Below are 6,220 nucleotides of genomic sequence, written 5' to 3'. Positions count from 1 at the left end.
ATTCATTGTGTAGGTCTTTTGCCTTCTTGGCTAATTTATTCCAAGACATTGTAGTATCTTTGATGCTTTTGTCAGTGGGAGTATGTTCATGATCTTTTTCTCATTGCTTCTGTTGATGCTGTAAAGAAAAACTACTTATTTTTGTTAAGTTGATTTTGTACTCTGCCACTTTGTAAAAATTGTTGATTGTTTTTAGAAGAATGCTGATGGAATTTGGGGGAATTTTAAATGTATCTTACATTATCTAAAAATTGAGAAATTTTGACTCTTTTCTTTTATGAACCTCTTTAATTTTCATCTTTTCATTACTGTTCCAGCTAGTGCTTCCTGCAGTATATTGAAAATGTGTGGAACTACAGGTTAGTTCTATTTTATTACTAATTTTAGTGGGATTGCTGTGAATTTCTCTATTGCATAATTATTTTCACTGTGAATTTGTCCTATATAGCCTTTATTATGTTAAAGTATGTTTTCTCAAGTCATAATTTTTCTAGGACTTCTTTGCTGAAGCCAGTTGGAATTTTGTCGAAAGATTTTTTTTCGTCTAATCCAAATAACTCCCTAAACAAAGTACATTATGGCCCTTGTTTGCTTCTTCTGGGTTGAGAATTTGCCCTATTGTTTAAAAAACTGCATCGTTAGTATACAGGATGTAGATAATTTTACATGAATCTCACCTGAAAGCACTTTTCCTTCAGTCTAATTCTCATGGTCCCAGAAAATACTATCTAAGCTGCTAAGAGTGGAAGCAATTAAACAATCCTATCAATACAACAATGACTAGTATAGCAAGATATACATAAAAAGTGTACTAAGTAATACTCATATCTTGGTAGCAACTACCAACTATTGAATTTAAGTTCTATTCAGTAAGAAGAAAATCATGCATAATAACATACACATGGGTTATATAAGGCAATAGACCTTAGGAGATAATCTTCTGTCATTGTTAAACTAGCATAATTATTGCATTCTAAGTCTTATTCTTATTCTCACAGAGGAGTGTAGCTACCATCCTTCATTAAAGAAGCCTCTCTTCACTGAAAACGGAGACCATCAGAGAAAATTATAGCTGGAAACTATAGACATCAACAGACTATAGGGATCTTATCCCTGATGATTAAATCTACATCTGTAACTCAGACAACATTGTAAGAGAGATTTTAAGAGCCAAAATACCAGAAAGTCTGCTGTGAAAAGTGTTTCCAAGATATGCCTAAATAAACAAGACTGGAAAATTATAATATCTAAGAACTTATTAACATCGCAGGGTGATATTTTTCTTATCCTTAGACAAAGAACTACAGCAACTAATGACTTCTAGGAGTAGAGCATTAGCCTCTCTCAGGGATTAGTACTATTGTTGGTTGTTTATTGCAAAGTGGTGAGCCTTGAAAACATACATACACATACCTCCACAGAATTCCTAATTGTGTATTACTCAAGAAAAGTTTTATTTTATTCTAAAGATTACATTTTCCTTTCTTGTAAATTGCAAGAGGTCAAACAAGTCTTTTGTGAACTATTACTGAATGTCTCAGCTTTTTTTACTTCTCTGCATTATGCTGCAGTCAACTAAATCTTGAGGCTAGAGAGTCTTTTTCATTTGCAATCTAGAATACAAAAGGAATGACAAATTAATCTGGTGTTATAACAACCTATAATGTACACTGAGTCAACTAGCTAGTGATTTAGTTTTGAAAAAAATCTCAAATGATATTGTCAGTTTAAATAATTAATACAATTTATCCTTGAAAAGAAAAGAATATCTTTGAGATTCTTAGGAGCAAACATACAATATCCTGATTCTATAAACAATAACCTCAATGAAAACATTTTAATAATATTCGATCATAAATATGTATCATTTTAGTAAATAAATTGAATTATGAAGACTGGTCACATGTACAGCACTAGGAATTCTCCAAATTCTGACTAGTTATTTAATGTGACAAATTTTCCTGTTGCTTTGATGAGATTGATTGTTAAATATTAGGTAATCTACATGGAGTTTTGTTTTTAAGTATTTGATACTTCCTATTTATTGATCAAAAATAATTCTGTGCTATGCCCTGAAATTAAACACTGGTTTGTATATAAAGAGATTTGATATTACAGTGCAAATGACACATACAATGTTTTGAAACAGTATTATCACAAAATATGTGTGCCTTTGGCTGAATTTGTAGTCCAAGCAGTAAAACTATTTTTATAGATCTTTAATTTGCAGAGAAATATAATATCTGAAAGCATAAAGGCCTGAAATTGGACACTAATGACTTTTTGCCACACTTTTATATTCAAACAAAAATCAGAGAGGAAGGCTTCAGGCTTCATTTGGCAGAAAAGCAGTTGAAACTAAGACCTCAACTAAAATTTTAACCCCAATTAAGTGGAGATGATAGATTATATTCTATCAAAAAAATCCCAATAGTTTTAAAATATGATTTTTAATGCTGTTGTTGTTACAACTGAACCACCACATATTTTTGTTTCTTGCTTTCAATTTTTATACTGTGATATTATAGTTGGCCCCTTACATGCAGTATAAGACTACTTTCTTTAGTAAAATTCCTGAAAATATTATGTCCCAGTACGTAGAAATTATGAAGGCATCATCTACTTCAGAAAAAGAAGAAGGAGGAGGAGGAGGAGGAAGAGGAAGAAGAGGAGGAAGAGGAGGAAGAGGAGGAGGAGGAAGAAGACAACGAGGAGGAGGAAGAGGAGGAAGAGGAGGAAGAGGAGGAGGAGGAAGAAGACAACGAGGAGGAGGAAGAGGAGGAAGAGGAGGAAGAGGAGGAGGAGGAGGAAGAGGAGGAAGAGGAGGAGGAGGAAGAAGACAACGAGGAGGAGGAAGAGGAGGAAGAGGAGGAAGAGGAGGAGGAGGAGGAGGAGGAAGAGGAGGAGGAGGAAGAGGAGGAAGAGGAGGAGGAGGAAGAAGACAACGAGGAGGAGGAAGAGGAGGAAGAGGAGGAAGAGGAGGAAGAGGAGGAGGAAGAAGAGGAGGAGGAAGAGGAGGAGGAAGACAAGGAAGAGGAGGAGGAGGAGGAGGAAGACGAGGAGGAGGAAGAGGAGGAGGAGGAAGAGGAGGAGGAAGACGAGGAGGAGAAGAAGAAGAAGAAGAAGAAGAAGAAGAAGAAGAAGAAGAAGAAGAAGAAGAAGAAGAAGAAGAAGAAGAAGAAGAAGAAGAAGAAGAAGAAGAAGAAGAAGAAGGAGAAGAAGAAGGAGAAGAAGAAGAATTTATAGAAACGTTTGCTGTTTTATGCAGAGAGAAATGTAGTACTGAGAAGAGGATCAGGAGGTACATCATGGGCATGAGTTAACTTACAAGCAGACTTCCAAAGAGAATGAGTCTATAAGTAAAGAAATTTGAAGAAATTTTAGAAACTGCAGAACATGTGCTTTGAAAAGAAGACAAGGGAAAAACACCACAGTGATTAAATATGTTCTACTGAAACTTACAGAAAAGTAAACATTTCCTTATAACTTTATTCTAGCACAGTAAAATATGATCCAGTCATATGTTCTTGCACAAAATTTTCATTATTTTGAGCCATCAAAATCAGTAATTTACTATAATAATAATAAATACTAATCATATCTGTTTATATTCATTATAAAGTAAATTCACTGTTATATATCTTGTTTACAAAATATACCTTCATCTCCAAGTATGGATTTGTTTATTTGTATTTGTTTTCCCCTTTATAACTTCAGCTACCATTCTGGCAAGTTTTATTTAATTTATTTTACTTCATAAGCTAATTCATTCATTTGATCATTTTAGTTACTTTGAACTCAATGATTAAGGTGAGTTCTCAGACTTTGATTAAAATTGTTTATTTCCATTCATTTATCCCTTGAATTTTTATCTTGTTTTTATGATGCAAAAGTTCTGGTAGTCTATAGATATCTAAATATAACAAAAGGAAATAATGATAGAAATTAGGGGGAAAGCACACAGTACACACAAGGGAAAAAATAAGGAAACATGGATTAATTTTTCTCGTTAAAAATTGCAGTAATTTAAATGAAATAAATAATCCAGTTTTAAACGCAGAGATTTTCATAATGTAGTTATTTTAAATTCAGCTGTGTGGTATCTACAAGATTCAAGATAAAAGATCATCTTGGAAGCAATAAAAAAGATAAGGGTATTTACATGCAAATCTTAGCCAATTTAAGCTAAAGTATTTATGCTGTTAGACAATATATACATTAGTGCAAAAACAGAATTTTTCAGGAGATGAGGGACTTTATATAGTCTGTCAATATAAAGAATGCTGAGTATGAAACACTCAATAAATTTGAACTTATTAAAAAAATTATGTGTTATTTTTAGAACCATTTTGTAAGTTTCTCCTTGTCTTGTCTTTAGTCCATCAGCTTCTGTACACCTTTTTGGTTGGCAAGTGGAGAGGATACTCCCATTCATAGAAAATCCAACATACAGTATTACTAATGATCTGCAATATCCTCGCAAGTGTGTCTGTGAAGACACAACCAAGTGGCTGATGTGGAAATTGAGTCAAAAAGCAAGTGGACTTCTTTTAGAACCACTCCCTGCAGTTTATCCAAAACACTGTCCAAGCCCTAGACCCCATCTGTATTCCACTTATGTGGAGGATGCCTTTCTTGCCTCTTCAAGACCGGAGGAAGAATGGCGCAATGTCCGGTGTGCCTAGGAGCTAATAAGATCCTTGGCTTTGGATGCTCAGGGTTCATTGGCAATGAGATGGTGGTGTTGAACATGTAATTCTACCAGGTCCTTAGAAAAGCAGAAGCTCCTACCCAACTCTGTGTTCACAGCATCGGGGTCCAGGAAGAAAGGGGCCTAAGCTATGTATCCCAGCAGTTCCTTTGGTAATCATGTCTGTCATTCTGTGCCTGAAGTCATCTGAAGAGGGTGGGAGTTAAAGGGCTCTTAGGGAGACAGGAGTGAGTTAATGTGCATGTCTAAATCATGAAGACTCACTTCAGACATGGTCACTAATTGTCTAAATAGATCCAGCAAGGTAGAGGAGGGAAGTCCTGGGACATCAATACCCCCTCCTCTCCTACTGTCTTCATTGACTTCAGTGACTGCTAAAGATCAAGCCTACCCTTGCTGCCTCAACTACAATCCCTATAGACTTAAATGAAACCCTGTCCCAGAAGAGAGACCATGCAAATCCACTCTTGAGTCTTCCTGGACAAAAATGAGCTCATCAATCTTTCAAAAAGTTTTCCCTGACCAAAAATAAAAAATTAAATCAATAGACTTTGCTTTGAAAAATAGAACAAATACACTTAGTAAGACTTAAAAATGAATAAAAAAAGAGAATAGAATATAAAAACCATATGAAAAAGAAGACAATGCTAACCCTAATGTTCAGAAAAGATTATAAAAATATAAGCAATAGGATACTCAAGATGAAAGACAAAAAAAAAAAAAAAAAAACCTCTAGAAACACATAAACCCAAAGCTTAATCAAGAAAATTTGAATTCCCCATATTTATTATAGGAAAAAATATGGAACCAATAATAAATAATAATGACAATTTAAAAAATTCCACATTGTAGCCTGTAATGGTTGAAAGCCCAGAATTTAGATAGGACAAGAACCTGGAAGCAGGAGCTGATGTAGAGGCCATATAGGGATGCTGCTTTCTGGCTTGTGCCTGTTGGCTTGCTCAGCCTGATTTCTTATAGAACCCAGGACTACTATCTCCGGGATGACATACCTGACAGTGATCTGGACCCTCTTCTGCCAACCACTAATTTAGAAAAATTCCTAAGGACCCACAGTCTGGTATTTTAAAAATATTTTATTAACTGAGTTTCCCTTGTCTAAGATGATTTTAAGTTATGTCAAGTTGAAGTAAAACTATCCAGCACAGTGGAAACCGTGAATATTTATCAGTGGTTGAATTAGCAGAGGATATGTGCTATCTGCAGTATTAAATGGGTATTCATTCCTACAATGCTTACTGAACTCTTATGAAGTCAAAAGTTTTGCTCTGGCAATCCTGCTGAGAGTAGCTCAGTAAGAAGAAAGTAATAAGCACAGTAATTCAGCTAAATTTCATACTGAATATTAACTGACTTTGCTCTTTCCTCATTGCAAATATTTTCATTCTTAGTCTGGAGTTTTAAAAAGGTGCCAGATTCTAAAGCTGGTAGATATTCTGGAGAAATGAACTATCCCATAAGAAAATGGGTATGAGATTTAGGAACTAC

The 6,220-nt window shown here is 34.7% G+C and overlaps 1 long non-coding RNA gene across 1 annotated transcript; it reads left to right on the top strand.

The window, feature by feature from the left end:
- The first annotated feature begins 260 nt into the window (after window positions 1–260).
- Window positions 261–1,241, top strand: LOC134485812 (uncharacterized). Its single transcript, XR_010064027.1, has 2 exons — window positions 261–359; window positions 999–1,241. It is a non-coding gene; the product is annotated as an uncharacterized LOC134485812 (long non-coding RNA).
- The last annotated feature ends 4,979 nt before the right edge of the window (window positions 1,242–6,220 follow it).

The sequence above is a fragment of the Rattus norvegicus genome, chromosome 2 (genome assembly GCF_036323735.1).
Source record: "Rattus norvegicus strain BN/NHsdMcwi chromosome 2, GRCr8, whole genome shotgun sequence".
Taxonomy (NCBI): domain Eukaryota; kingdom Metazoa; phylum Chordata; class Mammalia; order Rodentia; family Muridae; genus Rattus; species Rattus norvegicus.
Note: the sequence above shows the minus strand (reverse complement) of the source record. Positions and strands in the feature narration are given on the sequence as shown.